The 22,074-nt window shown below is 43.6% G+C and overlaps 1 protein-coding gene across 1 annotated transcript in view; it reads left to right on the top strand.

Moving 5' to 3' along the window:
* The window catches only part of RAB20 (RAB20, member RAS oncogene family), a 58,475-nt gene that overhangs the window by 1,103 nt on the left and 35,298 nt on the right, over nt 1–22,074 (top strand). The window lies entirely within an intron of this gene.

Here is a 22,074-nt window from a genome sequence, read left to right as displayed (position 1 = left end):
GCTGCTGGATAACTTCTCCTAGAGCATATATGCTGCTGGATAACTTCTCCTAGAGCATATATGCTGCTGGATAACTTCTCCTAGAGCATATATGCAGTTCCCGGTATATTTCTCATCTGCTTAATTTTGGCTTACTTATGGGATGGGGGTTTGGAGTAATTTTGTATATATAGAAGCATTTTTTAAGGCAGGTAATGAATCATTTTGGGTGCCTGTAGTATTTGTGATTTTTTCCAAAAATAACACTTTGTTGTTGTTGTTGTTACGTGCCATCAAGTGGGTTCTGACCCATAGCAACTTTGTATAGGGTTTCATAGGAGCGACTGATGAGCTTCAATTGCCAACCTTGCAGTTCAAATGGCTTTGCCGTCTAAGTGCTGTCGAATAGGTTTTCACTCCTAGTGACCCTGTTTAGGGTTGTTGATGATGCCAACCTTGCGGTAAACAGTCCAGTGTAGTGTTTATACTACAGTGCCACACCAAAACACCCACTGTAGAGTCTATTCCAACTCATAGGGGTTTCCAAGGCTGTAAATCTTTATAGGAGCTGACAGACACATCCGTCTTTCTCTGGAGTGTCTGCTTTCCTTTGGTTCGCAATCTAACACCCAATTATGTCACCAGGCTCTTTTATAACTTCTTACATCCATCCACTGCCATTAAGTCAGTTTAGAGTCATCGCAACCTCATACAGGATTTCTGAGACTGCAAATCTTTACTTTTCTTCCATAGAGCAACTGGGGGTTTAGAAACACGACCTTGTGGTGAGCAGGCCAAGGCCTAATCTACAACTGCTGCTGTTTTTAAGTGCTGTCGAATCAGTTTTGACTCAGAGCAACCCTGTGTTGGGTTTCTGAGGAGCTGTTTATTGGTAGATTTGAACCACCAACCTTGTGATTAGCACTCCAGTGCTTATCTTGTTGTTGTTAAGTGTTGTCAAGTTGGTTTCGACTCATTTCAACCCTGTATAAGGTTTCTGAGGAGCGGCTGGTGAGCTTGAACTTGACCTTGCAGTTAAAACCAAACTTGCAGTCCAGCGTATTAACCTGCAGCACCACACCAGGACTCCAGTGCTTATCCTCGTGGTGGTGTGCCGTGGAGTTGGTTCCGACTCATAGCGACCCTCTACAGGGTTTCTGAGGCTGTAAATCTTTACGGGAGCAGAAAGCCTCATCTTTATCCCACGGAACAGCTGGTAGTTTTGAACTGCTGACCCTGAGGTTAGCAGCCCAATTCGTAACCATTACGCTACCAGAGCTCCTTAACCACTACACTACTGCGCCACAATTAAAGCTTTCAATCTGTTAACTCTGCAGATTAACACTGGTGATTACAGTGTTACAATGGGACATATTTCCTTCCCCATGAAAAGGAATAAGTTACTATAAATAAATGGAAAAAAACCCACTAGAATAGCATGGCATATTTTTCATGAATATGAAACTCTGAAAGCCTGCAACTCTAAGGTCTGGTTTCTTTTATGTTAGCATTTTAAAAAGTAACATACCCAGAGGCTCTGTCCAGAACTTTTCAGTTGCCAACTAGGTTGCAACATTCTGCTGACTACACCAGATTATAACCGACTGTCTTCTCAAAACGAAATTAATGAAGTTCTGTGACGTGAATCCACTCCTATCCCTGACTGCTTTCCCTTTTTATTATTACAGCAGTTAATGTCCTGGCTAATTTTTTGCAGCCATCCTTTGAAAGAGCTGTGGTGTGGCGCTGTGGGTTAATGCATTAGACTACAAAGTCTGTATGAACCACAAGGTCTGTGGTTCAAGCTCACCAGTCGCTCCTTGGAAGCTCTATACAGGGCTGCTATGGGTCGGAACCGACTCGATGGCAGTTAACAACAACAACCATCCTGTGAAAACAATCATCCAGTTAATGAAATGCCTCCAACCTCTTCTCCAGGCTGCAAGGCACGGTTTCTCTAAGATCCTGTCTTTGTTTTATGCCAGCGACTTGATTCTGCCTCATGATAATCCAATGTGTTACAGAGAAGAACTCTAGCTCCGTAGTGTTTCCCGACTGTTGCCTGATCTTATCTTCCACAGTGCTGCATGGTGGGTTCAAATCAACCTTTCAGTTACCATCGGTGTACCAACCCTTGACTCCACCTTGGGCCTTAGCTAACTTCCTGGTGGTGGTGTGCCGTGGAGTTGGTTTTGACTCATAGCAATCCTGTACAAGGTTTCCGAGGCTGTAAATCTTTAAGGGAGTAGAAAGCCTCATTTTTCTCCTGCGGAACAGCTGGTAGTTTTGAACTGCTGACCTTGCGGTTTGCAGCCCGATTCGTAACCAACATGCTACTAGAGCTCTCTAGCTAACTCCCTAACAGTCAGCATTTCATGATGTTAATGTGCAAGCAAACGAAATCAAACAACAACACTTGTTAATAGACTCTGGTAGAGAACAAAGCCGCTCTTTTATTTCATTTGTAATTGGCTGGCCTTTGCTGGTGCATTTGGCTAACAGGAGGATAATACAGTATTGGCACATGGGTACCCCAGGTAGTTAGTGGCTGTCTTGAGTTGTACACTTTTACCACATGTCATAATATTTCTGGAACAGGCATGAAACTACTGCCTTTTCCTGCCTCAGAGGGTACAAGGAAGCAGTTTAATTTTGGCTGGACAGTTTTCTTCTTTGGCACCAAGGACATGATTACCAGAGAATTTTATAATACTGCGGATGTGATGTCCCAGATACCTTGTCAGGTTCCCAAAGGGAGCGACTCATTTCCTGGTTGCTGAGACGGCTGTGTTCTTGTTCAGGAATGACAAGTGTGAACTTAGTGAGGTTCTGGTGAGCGGTGGGGACTGGCTAAGCAACCTTTGCCGCATTCCTGACCTTCTGTGTACACTGCTCAGGGCAACTGTGTTGAGAGTCAACAATGACCCACCTCACCTGGGTGCCTGATTCCTCATGAGCTATGGGCTTGGGGGCACTAGGAGACTCAGGCAAAGATGTGAGCAGATGCCTTTCCAGTAATCCCTAATGGAAATGCAAACGTTTAATTTTTAGGAACTCAGCTTAGTTTACTTCCGTCATCTTGCTCTTAAACTTTCTATCCGTTCTGCAGACATATGACTTAAGATTTCTTAGTTCTAGATTTCATATCTAAAGCAGAAGGATGAGGACAAATAGAGGATGGAAATTTTAAAAATAAGTTTATTGTGGTGAAATATATACTGTCAACTCTGAGTTTGCTGAACATAACCAGGAATATCTAGTTTCCCTCCTCTTTTTTTTGCCTCCCCCCACTGCACTCCTTCTGTAGTTTTGATTTTTAAAAGTACTCTTGTGAATTTGACCTCCTTTCAAAGCCACAACTACCTCAAGAGGGTATCAATGGGTTCTTCATCCTGGGATCTGAAACACTAGGGTTTTGTGTTTTTTTTTTTTTTAAGTCATTGAAGTGGTCAAAGTAGTTTTTCCAAGGCTCAAAGGAGCAGAAAGTGATGTTTACCTAGTAAGGAGCTCTGGCAGCGTAGTGGTTACGAATTGGCCTGAGAACCACAAGGTCAGCAGTTTGAAACTACCAGCTGTTCTGCCTGAGAAAGCTGAGGCTTTCTGTTCCTGTAAAGATTTACAGCCTTGGAAACCCTGTACAGGGTCACTATGAGTCGGAACTGACTCCATGGCACATAACAACAACAACAACAACAACAACAACCTAGCTTGGTAGGAGTCCTGGTGTGGCGCTGTGAGTTAATGCCCCAGACTGCAAAGTTGTTTGAACCAGAAGGCCAGGGGTTCCAGCTCACCAGTCGCTCCCGGGAAACCCTACACAGAGTGGCTATGGGTCGGAACAAACTCGATGGCACTTAACAACAAGAACAACAACATAGCTTGGTAAGGAGTCCTGGTGTAACACTGTAGGATAAGCACTGCAAGGTCAGCAGTTCAAACTCACCAGCCGCTCCTTGGAAACCCTATATGGTGTCGCTGTGACCGGAATTGACTAGACGACATTTGACAACAACAGCATAGCTTGGGAAAGTGGAGGGTCAGTGAGAAAGAGGATGGTTTCCAGCAAGAAGGACGGATAGATACAGAGACAGCCACAGTGAGCTCAAGCATAGCAGCCATTGTGGGGCTCAAACAGGACTGGCCAATGTTGTCTTCTGTTGTGCGTAGGGGTGCTCTGAGTTGGAACTGACTGCACAGAGCCAAACAACCACAGTAACAACACGTAAGTATCTAGAGATGATTTAAAGTGAGTACGGTAGATGTCAATACTGTACTATTTTAAACAAGGTATAGCCCAAGATTTGGCATCTGGGAGGGTCCTGGAATCAATCCCTCTTAGATACCAAGGGGCGACTGTAATACAAAGGTGTTCCTGAGTAGTGTCAGTGGTCAGCATATTTGGCTGCTAAGTGAAAGACTGGAGCTTCAAATCCACCCCATGGTACCTCAGAAGAAAGGCCTGGTGAACTTCTGGACAAAAGTAGCCACTGAAAATGCCATGGAGCACAATCCTCCTGGTTATGCATAGTAAGACATAGGTCATTCCAACCTTAGCCATTTGTAATTGTTCATCTCAGTGACATTGTTTATGTTCTCGTGGGTACCTGACAAATTGCTACTCCTACTGGTTGGGTGATGTTTAGTAAAAAAACAATTTGCTGGATCTAAAGCGTAGTGGGTAAAGGAGCTCTGGTAGCGTAGTGGTTACGAATCGGGCTGCGAACCTTAAGGTCAGCGGTTCGAAACTACCAGCTGCTCCGCGGGAGAAAGATCAGGCTTTCTATTCCCGTAAAGATTTACACCCTCGGAAACCCTGTACAGGGTTGCTATGGGTCGAAACCGACTCGACGGCACTTAACAACAACAACAACAAAGCGTAGTGGGTACAAATCAGGCTGCGAACCTTAAGGTCAGCCGTTCAAAACTACCAGCCACTCTGCAGGAGAAACATGAGGCTTTCTTCTCCTGTAAGGATTTATAGCCTTGGAAACCCTGTACAGGGTCGCTATAGGTCGGAACCAACTCGATGGCACTTAACAACAACAACAAACCTGTTTTAGTCTTTCAAAAACACAAGGCACCTGACCGCTAATAGTCTGCATTTTGGAGGGGACAGGACATGTTGGTTAGCGCATTAAAAACACTGTAACTTAGTTGTCACAAGACCTCTTCAGAAGTAAGTATTATATTATTTGCAAGTTATGTGCTGTTGATCAGTTCTCACTCATAGTGACCCTGGATAGGGTTTCCGAGGAGTGGCTGGGCTTGGGTTAACAATTTTGGTTCCATCTGTAGCCTTAATCCCCTTGCTGTGAAATGTAACATATTCTCAGGTTCTGGGCATTGGGATGTCTCTTGGGAGCAATTATTCTACCTGTATAGGCACCGACCATATATGTGACTAGCTGTCTCATTTCTTCACTCCTCATCTGTCTCATCTTTAAAATGGGTCTAATTGTGGCAGCTACCTAAAGCTTTACTTCAGGAAGGAGCTCTAGTAGCGTAGTAGTTACAAGTTGGGCTGCAAACCTCAAGGTCAGCAGTTCGAAACTACCAGCTGCTCCACGGAAGAAAGATGAGGCTTTCTGCTCCTGTAAAGATTTACAGCTTCGGAAACCCTGTACAGGGTCGTTATGAGTTGGAACCAACTCCACAGCACATAACCATCACCACCACCTAAAGCTTGGAGTCCTTCCTGGTGTGGTGCTGTGGGTTAATGCGCTGGACCGCGAAGTCAGTTTGAACCACAAGGTTAGTGGTTCAAGATCACCAGTCATGCTTCAGAAATCCTAAACAGGGTCCCTATGGACCGGAACTGACTCTATGGCACTTGACAACAACAACCTAAAGCTTTGCTGTTAGAAATAAATTAATTAATACTGAGAAGTGCTCAGAACAGTATTTGGAATTAGGAAGCACAGTATGTTTGCTAAGTCAATGTCTCCCAGCCCTGCGTGCTTGTAACCCTGTTACCACCAGCAAGCACGTCACAAAGGGAGAGAGGTGGGATGAGCCCGAGGAATAATTCTGAAATGAATGGAGACGTCCAAGAGAGGAAGGAAAGTGGGAGGAAATGGTTGTGGTGTGCCGTGGTTTAAGAGTTTGAATGCTAGTTGCTACATGTGACCCCAAATACCTCCAGATATCCGGAAGATCCTGTGGTGTTTAATCCCTTCCTGTGCGTTACATGAAACTCAGTGCAGTATGGAATCCGGCCAGGGGCCCACATGAAAGGGAAACACTGATTGGATTTTATTCTTTCCTTCTTGTGCTCAGCTTAAGCCTTCAGAGAAAGAATTCCTCAGTTCTCAGCCAGGACGTCTGGGTTGTGGTGTGAACTTTAGGGACAGCAGTGTGCTTGGTGCCAATATTCCCAATGGCCACAGCCGCTCACTGGCCTCAGTGTCAGAGGGACCCTGAGAAGGAGCTGGGGTGGAAGGCTCTGGAATCTGTGTGACTTAGGGTGGATCTGAAACCGAGGGCTCTTTGGTGTGAATTAGAGAAGATTCGAGATTCTAATAATGACTTTCAAAATGAGAACAGTTGTCATGTGGAAGGGGAGCTTAAGTTTGTTCTGTGTTTCGCTCCAGATCATAGAAGTAGGCTTGATGAGTGGGTGGGATTTTATTACAGGAAGACTGACTTCATCTGTGCTTCGCTGGGACTGGACCTGGTGTCCTTCCAGACGAGGATGTCCCCTGCCACAGCAGTGATGCTATTTATAGAGTGCCGTCATGGGCCAGAGTCATGTTGTCCCCTCATCTTCACACCCATCACCCCTGGGAGGTGTTACCATCACCAAGACACAAGTCACAAAGCAGAGTCTTAAGGATCCGAAGCACCCTGCCCAAAGTCATGTAATTCATAAATGGTGATGCTGAGGCGGAACCAGAATGGTGTTAGTTTAACTCTACCGTGGCGTGCCCTTGGTGTCCCTGTGAAAGACTCATCCTTCCATGACCACGGTGGGAATATTGTCAGTGGAACCACCCCTTTCCTCCATGTGGGTTGTAGGGTCACTCACTCTCTGACTTACAAGTTGGGGAGCTCCGTGTGAACCCAAGCTGGGCTCTGCAAGGAATGGAGACGTACGTTGCTTTGCTTGGGGTGGGCCATCTGTTTTCTAGTCGGACCCTGGGGTTCCTGCTCTTCAAACCTGGCTGCACCTTAGATAAGTCTCTAAAAGCCCAATGCCCCGGGCAGCTCAGTCTTCACTAACTGCTTCTACCGGGCTGTTGTTTGACTTGAAGGTGACTTTGGGAACACTGTTCCTTTAAGGCTCAATGCAGATGGCCTGAGTGAGTCACCCTACCTCCATAAACCCAGAAATCTGAATTCCAGAAGAATTAAAATGGGTTGTCACTCCCATCTACTGCAGCTGACCAAAGCCAGGTAATGGAATGGGTGCCTTGTCTTCAGTAAACTCAGCTAGGAAAGTGTCGGAATGTTTTCAGTGAGCTAGGAGAGTAGATGGTACGTTCTTTGACAGGGGTTTTAAGAGTTGCTGATGATTGATATTTTTTAGTTGCTGTGAGGACCTCCCTTTTTTAAAAAAGCCTGGAGAGTTTGGCCCAGAAATGGATAGATGTGGTTATTGTGAAGTGCCATCCAGACGGTTGTGCCTCATAGCAACCCTGTCTATGGTTTCTGAGGAGTGGCTGTTGGACTTGAACCACCAACCTTGTGATCAACTGTCCAGTGCCTATCCTACAGCATCACACCAAGACAACCCTCATAAAATGTAGACCCTAGAGGTGAGGAGACTTAGGTTTTAGTTGGCAATCTTACTGTAATAGATAAGACTTCCTACAGGTTTTCTGAGGTTTTCACATGGTGGATGACCCTCAGTCTGACAGTCAGTATTTGTGTTGTTAGGTGCTGGCAGGTCAGCTCTGACTCATAGTGACACTTACAAACAACAGGATGAAAACTTGCTTGATCCTGCGTTAGCCTCACAATCGTTGTTAAACTTGAGCCCAATGATGCTGCCACTGTGCCAATCCATCTTATTGGGGTCTTCCTCTTTTCTGCTGACCCTCCTCCACTTTACCAAGCATGATGTCCTTCCTCAGGGACTGGTCCCTCCTGATAATATGTCCGAAGTATGAGAGATGAAGTCTGGCCCTCCTGGCTTCTGAGGAGCATTCTGGCTGTACTTCTACCAAAACAGATTTGTTAGTTCTTTTGGCAGTCCATGGTACTTTCTATATTCTTCTCCAACACCATGACTCAGATGCATCAAGTCTTCTACAGTCTTCTTTTTTCAGTGACCAACTTTCACATGCATATGAGGTTATTGAAAATACCATGGCTTGAGTTAGGCGCACCTTAGTCCTCAAACTGACATCTTTGCTTTTGAACACTTTAAAGAGGTCTTGTGCAGCAGATTTGCCCAATGCAATATATCATTGGATTTCTTGACTGCTGCTTCCATGAGTTGATGGTGAATCCAAGTAAAATGAAGTCTTAGACAACTTCAGTCTTTTCTCCATTTATAATGATGTTATTGATTGAGGATTTTTATTTTCTTTGCATTGAGGTGCAGCCCATATTGAAGGCCATGGTCTTTGATCTTCATCAGTATTTTAAGTCTTTTTAGCTTTCAGCAAGCAAAGTTGTATCATAGACATATCACAGGTAGTTAATGAGTCTTTCTCCAATCCTGATGCCACGTTCTTCTTCATATAGTCAAGTTTCTCAGATTATTGTTGCGCTGCAGGATAAGCACTGGACTGCTTTGCTTGTGGTTTGAACCACAAGGTTGGTGGTTCATACTCACCAGTGTTCACTCCTTGGAAATCCTATACAGGTTTTCTGTGAGTCGGAACTAACTTGACAGCACTTAACAACAACATACAAATTGAATAGATTTTGTGAAAGAATACAACCCTGGTACACACCCTTCCTGATTTTAAACCATTCAGTTAACCCTTGTTCTGTTCGAACAATTACCTCTGGGCTATGTACAGGTTCCTTATGAGAATACTCATCGTCTGCAATGTTATCCATAGCTTATCAGGATGCACACAGTCGAAAGCCTTTGCATAGTCAATAAAGCACAGGTAAACATCTTTATGGTATTTTCTGCTTTCAGCCAAGATCCATCTGACGTCAGCAGTGACATCCGTCATTCCACATCCTTGACTGAATCTGACGTGAACCTCTGGAAGTTCCCTATCTATATACTATCTACGTACTGTTGAAGCCATTTAAAAACTATCTTGAGCACTATGTTACTTGCATGTGATATTAATGACATTGCAGATGATTTCTGCATTCCACAAAGTTGGGCCACCTCTCTCTGGAATGGACACACATATGGAGTTCTTCCAATCAGTTGGTGAGGTAGTTGGCTTCCAAATTTCGAGCCACAAAAGAATGAGTTCCTCCAGTGCTACAATAGTTTGTTGAAATATTTCAGTTTGTGGTCCATCAGTTCTTGGAGCCTTGTTCTTTGCCGATGCCTTCAATGCCCAGCGATTTTGTGTATTCCTTCCATCTTCTTTGGATGCTTTCTGTATCGTTCAGTGTTTTGCCCATGGAATCTTTCAATATTGCAAGGCAAGGCTTGATTTTTTTTCTTCAGTTCTTTCAGTTTGAGAAATGCTGAGCTTGTTCTTGCCTTTGGGTTTTCTCACTCCAGGTTTTTGCACATTTCGTTATAATACTTCACTTGGTCTTGTCAAGATGTCCTTTAAAATTTTCTGTTCAGCTCTTTTACCTCCTCATTTTTTCTGTTTGCTTTAGCATCTCTACACTGCAGATCAAGCTTTAGAGTGCTGACACCCGTTTTGGTCTTTTCCTACTTTCTTTTCTTCTTGACGACTTTCTGCTTTCTTCCTGTGTGATGTTTTTGATGTCATCTTGCAACTCTCTGGTCCTTCAGTTATTTGTGTCTAATGTATTAAATCTGTTCTTGAGATGATCTTTAAATTCAGTTGGGATATGTTCAATATTTGTTTAACAAGAACAATTGGTAGGTTACCTAGGACAGCATCATCTTTCTTTAGATCAGGGACTGCCACTGGTCTCCTGGTGGTTGATATAACCACACCCATTAATTTACATATTGTCTAAGGTGTCACCTTCTTACTATAACAGTAGAGTGGAATGAATCATTGCCACAGAGGCCATATGATCTGTAAAGCTGAACAAATTCATTTGCTGCTCCCCGGGGGCCTGGGGTGGGGAACACTTCTACAAAAGTCTTCTCCACAGTTATTGAAATTTCCAGAGACGTTACAATGGAATGATTGAATGAACCCACGATTCAGTTCAACTCAACAAACAGCTTTTAAGTTTCTACTGTCTGTGTGTACCCTGAGCTACACTGGAGTGCGGTGTGGGAGTGTAAGGAGCAGGCTCCCACTGAAATAAACACTTGGAGCAATACATTTGGGATCTAGACTAAAGACTCACAGCCTCTGTTGTATGTGGGTCCACATCTCTACCTCTTCTGAAGATTTGGAGTGGCGCCCTGTGGGTACAAGGCTTAGCTTGCAGAATTCCTGTGTAGTCGAGTGTCTGCTAACTTGGCCAAAGCAATGACCTAAATGTGAATGTGGGGTCAGTAGCTGATGTGGGTATTAAAATGGGTGGGAGAAAATCGACTCTTTTGAAATTCCGCAGAAGCAGACAAAGCAGCTTTATACTTGAGATATTTCAAAGGATTTTGGAGGCTTGAGAGCAACTCTGATTGCTGGGCAGCTTAGCCTGGAGCCCTCCTGGAGAGGGCGCCGTAAGAATTCCGTGCGTGGGAAGAGCTATTTAAGGTTCATTAGTGTAATGGTGGTGCTCTGGTATGGTGTTGTGGGTTAATGTGCTGGACTGCAAAGTTGGTCTGAACCACAGGGTTGGTAGTTCAAGCTCTCCAGAAGCTCCTCAGAAGCCAAATACAGGGTCACTATGGGTTGGAACCGACTCAATAGCACTTAACAACAACAAAACAAAAGTATAGCAGTGATTCAGGAGAAACTTAACTAAGGTCAATTGTATTCATTATTAACCAATACCTGAATCACATTTAATGTTGTGGAAGGTAATTTTATGCTTCATTATCTTAACTTCACAGGAGAAATAGAAACATTATGATGCCTGTTAACATTCAGATTGAACTCTTTCCTCTTGCTTCGTTAAGGGGACTTCAGTCCTATACTGGACTCCTGTCGGTGAAAAAAAAACTGAACTCAGTTGTGTGTGTTTAAGTCGGTGTCTGTTTCTAGAACAACCATTGCATCTCTGTGGTGACTGATTTTCATGACCCAGCCATCCCAGATCCACTAGCCTAGCCAGCTCTAAGCTTTGATTTCATCCTTTTAGCCCCAGAGCCTGGCTTTCCAGCTTCCATCTCCTTGATCCCATCAACTTCACTGCTCACAGTTCTTCCTGACACCCACAATTTACCATTACTCTTTTTCTCCTATTGGCTAATCCCACTGCCTTATATTGTTGTTGTTGTTACTGGTAAGTGCTGTCAAGTCAGCTCCGACTCATAGTGACCCTATGTAGGGTTTCCTTGGGGCAGCTGGTAGGTTTGAACCTCTGACTTTTTAGTTCCTCATGATTAACAGTCCAGTGCTTATCCTAGAGCTACCTTATATCTTTACCCCAATACACCAGTATTAATTCTTCACCAACGCCCTAGCTTCCCATGATTCTTCACTTTGCTCATGTCATCTCTGTCCCAAGAATATCTTCTGTCATGAGCATCTATGGTCATTGTCGTAGGTTAGCACGGATTCCTCCGTCCTTCAACCTGTTTTGCAAAATGATCTTGTAAAGGACCATACTGTCTTTTATCTTTATTTTTGTAGCCACTTTGTCTTTTCTCTGATTTAAAACTCCTTAGGGCAGAGCTGGGTTTTAATCATTCATATATTCACCATTTGTTTTTGCTATTGTTAAGTACCATCATGTTAGTTCCAAGTCATAGAATCTAGCATATTGCTTAAGATATTTTTTTAAGCTTATTTTTTGGGAATGAAATTGTTCAAAGTAAAGCTTTGGTAGGGATGAAATTAGCAGTTTTCTTAATGATGTCATGACTCTGCATGAGAAAATCAATGTGAAAAATACCACCGTCCTGAGCCCTATCAGACACCTAATACATTGCCAGTGTTTGTATGGTAAGGAAGTATTGGTTTGGTTCATTAATTATATACCGTGTCATTAAAATAAACCCTGTGGTAACTTTCCCAGCACACCTTCAGGAGAACGGAGTTGGGGTGATGACTGAGTTGCAGTTGTTTTAGAATGTCAGTTCACTTGTCATTTACATGTACGGCCTGTGATTTAAATGCCCTGTCTTAGCCCATACTCCAGCTTATCTGTGTATGATTTGTTGCCTGCTTTTTGGACAGACGCTGAGGAGTTGGAATCACACGTCTTTTCTTCAGTGTTTCTGATATTCATTGTTGAATGTCTGCTTTCGTTTCCATAAAAGCCCAAATCCTGAAATCAAACAAGCTCTCTATTTTAGAGAACACATCTAGCTGAACAAAGCAGCAGCAAACCTGGCGTAACAGGACAAGGTGCAAGCATGTTTTAGCACCACAGTATACAGGAGAATGACTACAAGGATCTTACCGAGTTCCAAGAATAGTTAAATAGTGTGAACTGTAAAAATCCCTGACAATTTGCCAGAGCACTGATTGTATGCTTGGGAAGAAAATGTTTTTGTTATTGGTAGAGTAACAAAGACCTTTTCTTTCTTCAAGACTCCTATCTTTATTTGTTAAACTACTGTTTCAAGTGGGAGAGGACACCAGGAAGCGGGGAGGAATGGCAGGTTGGAGGATTGGGGTGTGGGGCTGTTAGCCAGGGGTGGGGAGGAACTCACGTCTCCTCATGGGCTTAGATCTCATCAGTGTCCGTGTGCCTCCAGCCCACTGTTAGCTGGCCATGTTTTCATGTTCCCATGTCCCATAGCCACCTTTCTGTTTGTGCTTTGTGATAATGTGATTCCTAGCGAATCTCATAAAGGAGGATGTTTTTATGCCAACATCTTTGGAATTTAAGTCAGAGCGGCTGCTTTTTATGCCATTATTGTGAGAATTTAGAAGGTGTAGTGGAACTTTTAGCATGCTTTAAGATTGTTTGGAAGGAAAATACAACTTCCTTAGGAACCTGAGGCGTTTAGTGTCCAATTCCTGCAGCAATGCGGCTTGGTGCTTTTGACTCACAGATAGATTCTCAGGGCCCTTAAACGATCTTAGTCTGTTCTTGTCTCTCTCTCTCTCTCTCCCTGAAAATGAGTATAGAGAGGCACCCATCGTTTTTCAGAGTTTTCGTGTCTGGGGAGTCACTTGTGAAAATGGCTTTGTAATCTCAGAATCAGTACACAGGTTACTCTGGCAGCCACTCATTGCCTTGGGCAGGGCCTCGGAATAGTTACTCTCCCAATGCGGACGTCCTCACTGAGGTGGGATACGGGGTCCTCTGCCCTCTTCATGCTGTGTCAGTGCCTGTAAACGGGTGTCCTTTTTGTGGCCATATTTTTGTGGGGCTTTTTGGTGGTGGTGGTGCTGATGGTGGTGATTTTGCTGTTTAAAATGGTCCTGAAGTCTCTTGTTCTTAAGTGCAAAAACATTGTAATGTGCTTTGCAGAGGAAATGTGTGTGTTAGACCACCTTAATTCAGGCCTGACTTAGAGTACTGGTGGTCTTGAGTTCAGCGTTAATGAATCGATAATAGATATTAAACACTGTCAGGAGGGACCAGTCACTGGAGAAGGATATTATGTTTGCTAAGGTGGAGGGTCAGAGAAAAAGAGGAAGACCCCTGGTGAGATGGATTGGCCAAGTGGCAGCATCGATGGACTGAAGCGTGGCAACAGTAGTGAGGTTGGCCCAGGATTGGGCAGTGTTTCGTTCTGCTGTGCATATGGTTGCTATGAGTTGGTACCGACTCATTGGCACCTAACAACAACAACATTGTGAAGTCAGGAGCCCTGGTGAGGCGCTGTGGGTTAATGCGTCAGACTACAAAGCCATTTGAACGGTGAGGTTGGTGGTTCAGGCTCACCAGGTGCTCCTCGAAAACCCTATATAGGGTCGCTATGGGTTGGAACCGACTCAGCGGCATGTAACAACAACAACTGTAGAGTCGATTTCAACTCATGACAGACCTGTGTGTGTCAGAAGAGAACTGCTCTCCATTGGGTTCTCAGTGACTGATTGTTTTCAGAAGTAGATCGGCACCTATTGAATAAGGTGTCTTAAAACAGAAACACGCATAAAGTAAGGTTATATATTAACTGGTTGATGAAAATCTTGTGACCAGAAAGAAGATTGCAAGAACCTAACTTTGTATTTCTACTAGGAGGAGTGGAGTGGTGGTAGTATGCCGTGGAGTCGGTTCCGACTCATAGAGACCCTGTGTAGAGTTTCTGAGGCTGTAAATCTTTACAGGAGCAGAAAGCTTCATCTTTCCCCTGAGGAACGACTGGTAGTTTTGAACTGCTGACGTTGAGGTTAGCAGCCTGAGTCGTAACCACTGTGTTACCAGAGCTCCTATTAGAATAGCTCAGAATTCACTTACTCATTACTCACGACTACTTTGTAATACATCCCTGCACTCAGCTCTCACTTACTGACACGGTTAATTCCAAAGACCAAAGACCGGGTCCTTATGTACAATGGTGTTCTGATAGAGTTGAGCACTGTCTTTGGTTCTGGGATCCCCCACCCCGCCCTCACTACTCACCATCCATCAAGCACTCTCATCTTGGACCACACTTTCTCTCATGGCTTCCCCATGACTTCAGATACCACAGGTGCTGGGAGCGCTGGATTTGGTTGTGTGTTGCATACTATCTGAGTGGGGTCACCACTTGGCCTCCATCTGCCTCAGCCCTGCAGTCCTTCATGGTATCGTTGCTCTGTTCTACTTCCTGCCAGGATCCCACTTACCTCCCCGGCACTTTCAGGACCTTGCCCAGTCCCCTGTCCTGTATGGTAGGATTTAGATGTCTTTGACAAATAAGAGTAGGCGTCCAGTTGGTCCCTATAGCCTTGTGTGGCCCAGCTGTCGCTGGGTCTCTGGTTGGGATGGACTGTGAAGGGTGTTCTGGGCCCAGCCTTGGCCCTGTGAGGGGACGGCCTGAGAATTTTTCAAAGTTGTCGTAAATGCAACATGTCAGATAGCTAGGTAGTTGATAATGAGGAGTGTTGTTGTTAAGTGCTGTTGAGTCAGTTCCAACTCATAGGGACCCTATATAGAGTTTTCAAGGAGTAGCTGGTAAGTTTGAACTGCCAACCTTGCAGTTCAAACCAGCCTTGAAGTGGAGTGCTTACCCTATGATGCCACACTGGGATTCCAGTAAAGAGTATGTGTTTATCACCTGTATTCATAATTATATATAACTGGAAGATATGCAAAATTTGCTATATGATTGCTTTTCTTTTGTTTCTGAAAATTAGAGATATACTTAGTACACATTTTAGCCAAATATATAATGTTAAACTGTTAGACTTTTGTTAAAAACCCTGTGACATGAAAACTATAGGGTATTTTCTTAAAAGACTCAGAACCTAAGTGGAATTCAATAAAATGAAATACTCATTATAAAAACCACATGTACAATATGGGGGCCTGTGGTTCCTGGAATTTACTCGATAATGGCTTTTCTATCTAATGTCTTCTTAGTCCCCATCAAGTGATTGGGTTTTGTTGCGTTAAATGCCATCCACCCAGAGCAACCCTGTATAGGGTTTCCGAAGAGCAGCTGGTGGGCTTGAACCACTGACCTTGTGGTTCAAACGGACTTTGATGTTCTGCGCATTAACATGTAGCGCCACACCAAGGACTCCAGTGATTGGGTGGGACCATGCAATAAGGTGTACAGGATTCTTAAGACTGGGCTTGGTTAGTTTGCCACCCATCTAGGTTGAAAGGAACCATTTAGAAGCAAAGACGGATGATCGCAGGACCATTAGAAAAGAAGAACATGAGTGGAGTGTGAGACCCCTGTCTAGAAACGTGGCAACAGCTGAGGCGGTGGCAGAGGCAGCAACATGACGCATCTAAGCCTGTAGGCATCTAAGCCCATGGACTGAGTAAAGCTCTGTGCCGGTGGGCAGGAGGCTGGCTTGCAGGATGTGCCCTTAGGACATTTACAGGCTACTAAAGGAGCTCTGATAGCGTAGTGGTTAAGAATCGGGCTGCTAACCTCAAGGTCGGCAGTTTGAAACTACCAGTGGTTCCGCGGGAGAAAGATGAGGCATTCTGCTCCCGTAAAGATTTACAGCCTCGGAAACCCTGTACAGGGTCGCTATGAGTCGGAACCGACTCCACGGTACTTAACAACAACAAAGGAGCTTGGTGACACTTGCCCAAGCTGGGCAGAGGTCGCTGGACCACATGACTGAGAGATCAAAGATGAGAATGAGGCGTGCCTGCAGTGTGGCAGAGAAGAGGCATTTCTGGCGGTGTACTACTTCATCCTGAGTTGTGTTTTCATCCTGAATTGTACCCCATTCACGTCCCTGATAAGCTTCCTATTTGTGAGTCATGTGATAAGTTCTGTGTGGCCATTGCAGTGGATTATCGAAGTCAGATGTGAAGCAGAGAGTACTGTGGGCGGGATGGGTGGTGTCAGGAGACGGGTCTGACCTCCACTTCGTAGGAATCTGCCTTGGGCTGATTTTGAATTGATTCGTCTTCCCCCTTGTGAAGCCACAGGGAGTTAGACATGGCTCCCACATGTTTTTTGCAGGGCCACATCTGACCTCTATGTACTGCACATGGAACAAGGAGAATCGAACTCCACATCAGCCCCAGGCTGATTCTTGTGAGGTGTAGGTCAGACATGCCTCCACTCTCTAACCTTCCTGACCCTGTCCTGACACCAGCCGTCACTCTGCTGACACTCTCTGTAATTCACTACAATGGCCACACAGAACTCAGAGGTGTATACTCACTATTGTGGGATTTATTGGGGAAGGTTAACAGGATGCAATTCAGGATCAGAGGCAGCTCAGGATACAGCAATTCATGTACCCACAGTACACATACACACACACACACACAGAGTGTTTTATTCTCACTAATGTATAAGCCTGCATTCTGAAAAGACACTGTTACACCCAAAAGAAGTAAATTAAAATAGTTTCAATCTTTGACTGTCTTCAAAACTACAGGATTTGAAATCTAAAATTACATGTGCTTTTATGTGTATAAAGCTTGTGTTATTCTACATCGGAGAGCTCAGTTTTTCTACATAGCAAGCTAACTCAGCATGGTACATGACCTCTCCTTGTGAGAAAGATCTCCGATGCCTGCTGAATAGTCTTGTTAGAAAAAGGTGCACTAAGAAACACTGCCTCGGCACAACGGGTTCTTAAGCCTCATTTGAACTTGGCTCAGGTATTTGAGGCCCCTAGAGGAAGAACACTTTTTATTATTTGTGATACAAAAGTTCAGTTTGTACCATTCTTAAAAACTCCAGGTCATATACTCATGGATGCAGTAGCTCAAAACACCAGCTGAGAGGGAAGGAGTCTACACATCAAGTATCAATGCTATCCCCTCTGTATACAGGGTTGATAGGGAGGGGCAACTTAAACACTGGCTAACAAAAATGAGAGGCTGATAAAGGCACAAAGTGACTGGCTTATAAGTTTTCAAGAGGGAGTTTAGTTTCAGAGTATGTGGGGGAAGATAGAGTCTCCACTGAAATAGATCTCATCTTGTCTGGGTGGGTCTAGTGAAAGGAGATTCTTGATTGAATAGTGAGTAACTATTATCATGACTAATTGCAACTGTCACAACTGTAAAGGTAGAAGTTTTGTAACATAAAGGGGGAAGTAGTTAATCTTTTATTCCAGGAACAGAGGACCCTAGGACCATCAAGGGAGAAGAGCACAAGCTGAATGCGGGACCCTATCCAGAGAAGCAACGATGCTCGAGATGGAGGCAGAGATGGGGACATGGAGAGAGGAAACAGCTGAGAACTGTAGACTCATGAAAAGAGAAAGGCTGTGTGCTGGCGGCCAGGAGGCAGGCTTGCAGAATGTGCCTTTGGTTGTTTAAATGATTATGTATTCCTGAGTGTTTTTATGTACATTGGAAAAAAACAACAACACACACACAACAAAAAACAGGGAATAGGAAAAAAAACCACACCAAAAAGTCCAAGTCAGTTAAGAAAGTGCCTGCTAGGACATCATCCAGTGTGGTGGGACTGCACACATGTAGTAACCCATCACAGAGGTAGGGACAGATTGTCTGGTGTCCATCTGCCTGAGTAACTAGCAGATCACAGGCTTAAAAGACTAAACTCACGTGTCACTGCGGCTTTGCAGGTTGGCACTGTCTTTTGGAAACCATTGTTAGATGGCTCTTCTTAAAAAGACATATGCTGCCTAAATAAATAAAAGCCAGTCACTGATGGTTGCATTTGGGGATCAGAGGACTTGCCCCCCTTGCACTTTTTTTTAAAAGATGAATCAATGGTGGCAGTTTAGAAAAGACGGTGAGCACTCTCCTTTGGATTCTGTGGGTAGTACAATCAGTTAACACACTTTGCTGCTAACCAAAGGCTGGAGGCCTGAATCCATCCAGAGATGACAGGGAAAAAGTGGCTGATGATTTGTTTCTGAAAAATCAACCACTGAAAACCCCCTGAAAGAATAAACAGATCTGTGTTGGAAGAAATACAGCCGAAGTGCTCTTTGGACACCAGGATGGCCAGACTTTGTCTCTCATACTTTTGACATAGTTTCAGGAGGACCAGTTCCTGGAGAAGGACATCGTGCTTGGTAAAGTGGAGGGTCAGTGAAAAAGAGGAAGACCCTCAATGAGATGGATTGGCACAGTGGCAGCAGCAATGGGCTCAAGTGTAGCAATGATTGCTTCGTTCTGCTGTGCATAGGGTCACTATGAGTCAGTACTGACTCGACAGTACCCAACACCAACAACGTTACCAATTAGACGTATGTGAGATAAACTATGGTCCACGTCTTCTTTTAAATATATTTTCTTGTGTGATAGTGCACGGTACTGCAAGGTTGGTTTGAGTCGCAAGGTCAGAGGTTCAGGGTTACCTGTCACTCATTGGAAACCCTGTACAGGTTTGCTATGAGTTGGAACCTACTCAAAGACACTTAACAACATTATTAAATGGGTGTGGGTTTGCAGAGCACATCGTCAGTTTTACGTTTAACAAATCATACACTTCATTTCACCTCAAGGTTTGCAATTCCCTCCATGTAACAACGCTTATCCTGCTTGCTCCTTGTGTTAACTGTTTCCATTTCGCCTTCTTTTCCAGAGCTTCTGAACTCTGTCCCTGGGTAAATGCTGCCCTTTTGATCTCCAATAGCTGACTATTCCTCACTAGTGTTCTTGTCCCTGCTATGTGGCTTTTGCTGTTAAGTGCTGTTGAGTCGGTTCTTTGTAGCGTTTCTGAGGAGTGGCTGGTGGGTTTGAACTGCTGACCTGGTAGTTAGCAGTCCAGTGCTTATCCTACAACACCATACCAGGACTCCCTACCTGTCTATCATTTTGCTGGATAGTGAGCCACGGGGGTGAGTTCAGTTTGAGACCTAAAGGGTGACCAAGGGCCAGAGTCTGGGGGTCCTACCAGTCTCTGTAGAGCCCACTTCTTGCTGCTCTCCCAGTACTGCTGTTTTGTCAGTGGTGTTAAGATCCACAAAAACAAAACAAGTTTCTGCAGTGGAAGGGAAGAAAGTGTATTTCCAGTATATAATGGTGTATAGTAAAGTTTGACATATTATTACAGCTTTTTTTTTTTTTAAATGAAGATGAAATAAAGCTGTTTCAGACAAGCAACACCAGAGAAAATGTGTTACTAGCAGACCAGCACTGTCAGTAATATTAAAATTCTTTAAGTTGAAGTAAAAGGATGCCAGATAAAAACTCAGATAGCTATACAAAGAAATAAAAGCACCGGCCATCATAACATGTGGGAAAATATAAAAACCATATATCATCTCCTTTTAGATTTATTGAAAATATAAATGATGGCTTAAAGAAGAAGGGTAGCACTGTCTTACAAGAGTTGTTCCACATAACAGTAAAATGAGCAATACCATAGCAGAAATGATAGGCGGGTAGAACTAACCTGTTGTAAAGTTCTCAGACATGGAAAGGATGGTCAAAGTCTAGGAGAAATAGTTCAAAGCAATGAGCCATACCAGTATTTATATGCTGTATTGATAAAAATTACCAAAGAATGAATAACCTTCATCTCTCATACTTTAGACATATTGTCTGGAGAGACCAGTCGCTGGAGAAGGATATCATGTTTGGTAGGGTGGAGGGTCAGAGAAAGAGGAAGACCTCTAGCGAGATGGATTGGCCAAGTGGCAGCATCGATGGACTCAAGCGTGGCAAGAGTAGTGAGGCTGCCCCGGGATCGGGCAGGGTTTTGTTCAGCTGTGCATAGGGTCGCTGTGGGTCGGTACCGACTCGATGGCACCTAACAACAACAAACCTTCACCGCTAGTGATACTGTGCTCTGCTAGTAGGAGATGAATTACTACAATTATAATAATCTGTAGCAAAATCCATTAAAATAGAAGGCACATATCCTTTGAGCCAACATGCCATGTTTAAAATTCTGTTACACAAAAATAAAAATATTCTCATATGTACAAGACTAGATCCCTTGGTAGTGCAAGTGGTTTGCACTCAACTAGTAACCTAAAGGTTGGCAGTTCAAAGCCAGCCAATGGCACCACGGAAGACAGGCCTTCCATGAAGACTGTAGCCGACAGACAATACAGTGCAGTTTGATTCTGTAACACACAGATCAGCATTGGCTCACAGTAACCAATTTGACCTTGATTGTTTTCTGTTTGTTTTTCATGCAAAAAATGTTTATTTTGGTGACTATGTGTTGCATTGTTATGGTGATAAACTGGAAAAAAACTGAAGATCTGGCAATTAAATATGAAATATTTATGAAAGACTGTGACTGGTAGTAAAGGAGTTAAATCTATTACTATGGAACAACATTTATAAATTTGTAGTTTAATAAAACAAAAGCAGACAATGGGAACAGAGAAAAAAGAAGAGAGAAAGAGGTAGCCCAGGGCTGTTTTTACTTACAAATAGGGGTGGAGGAAAATACCTATCATGCTTTTATTGTTTTTATACCTCAATAGAGGCATGAAGAAAAGTGTGGAAAGATTCTCACAAACCTATGATCATTTCAGGAGAGACTGGAGAAAAGGAGAAAAACTATTAAAATGTTATGGCTCAGTTAAAAAAAACCTACAAAACTATGGAGTGCAGTTCTATTCTGACACTCAAGTGGAGCTGACTTACCAACAAGGTTATATTATTATTATCTTTTAAGCCTCTGAGTCTCAGCTATCTCATCCTAACACAGCAGTAATAAACCTTATCTTCAGGGTTAACTATAAACTTTAGATAAGGTAATAGGTTAAAAGGACCTCATGTATAATTCACTGGACTCTTCACCAATAAATGTAATCTTTTCTTTCTGCACATACAGTATATAACCTTAACTTGTATAAAGGGTGATATGGATCAAATAGCTTATCAAATAACTTTACCTGGCCTATCGATTTTCTCCCCTAATTTACTAGGGAATACATTTTACAGTTCTTGTTAGGGATGATTTTGATTGGACAATTAATTTTCACATGCGTTGCTGTAGTATGTCTAGTGCCATCTTCCAGATGTGTTTTCCTGGACTCATGGCAGCTGGTTTAGTGACTGTAGAATAAGCATTCAGTAAGCAAGGATTTATTTGTTCATTCAACAATTTTGGGGAACATCTGTGAAACAGAGACTGTGCTCAGCTCTGGGAACAGCACTGAACATAGAACACTTCTATCCTCACGGGATTTAAAGTGGGGGAAGGTTGGGAGTAAATGAGGAACATTGGTTGTGCAGTTGCATTGTTCTACATGAAGAGGGGACTCAGTCAGATAGGGCTGGTTGATTGTACTAAGGAGTCTACATTTGATTCTCAGGTCAGTGATCCTAATGGCAGTGGTGGTGTGTTGTCGAGTCAATTTGGACTCATAACAACACTGCATAGGGTTCCCAGACTGTAAATCTACGGGAGCTGCAGCTGGTAACCACTACGCTATCGGGGCTCCT

The sequence above is a fragment of the Chrysochloris asiatica genome, unplaced genomic scaffold (genome assembly GCF_000296735.1).
Source record: "Chrysochloris asiatica unplaced genomic scaffold, ChrAsi1.0 scaffold00029, whole genome shotgun sequence".
NCBI lineage: Eukaryota > Metazoa > Chordata > Mammalia > Afrosoricida > Chrysochloridae > Chrysochloris > Chrysochloris asiatica.
This window is presented reverse-complemented; position numbering and strand designations above follow the sequence as displayed.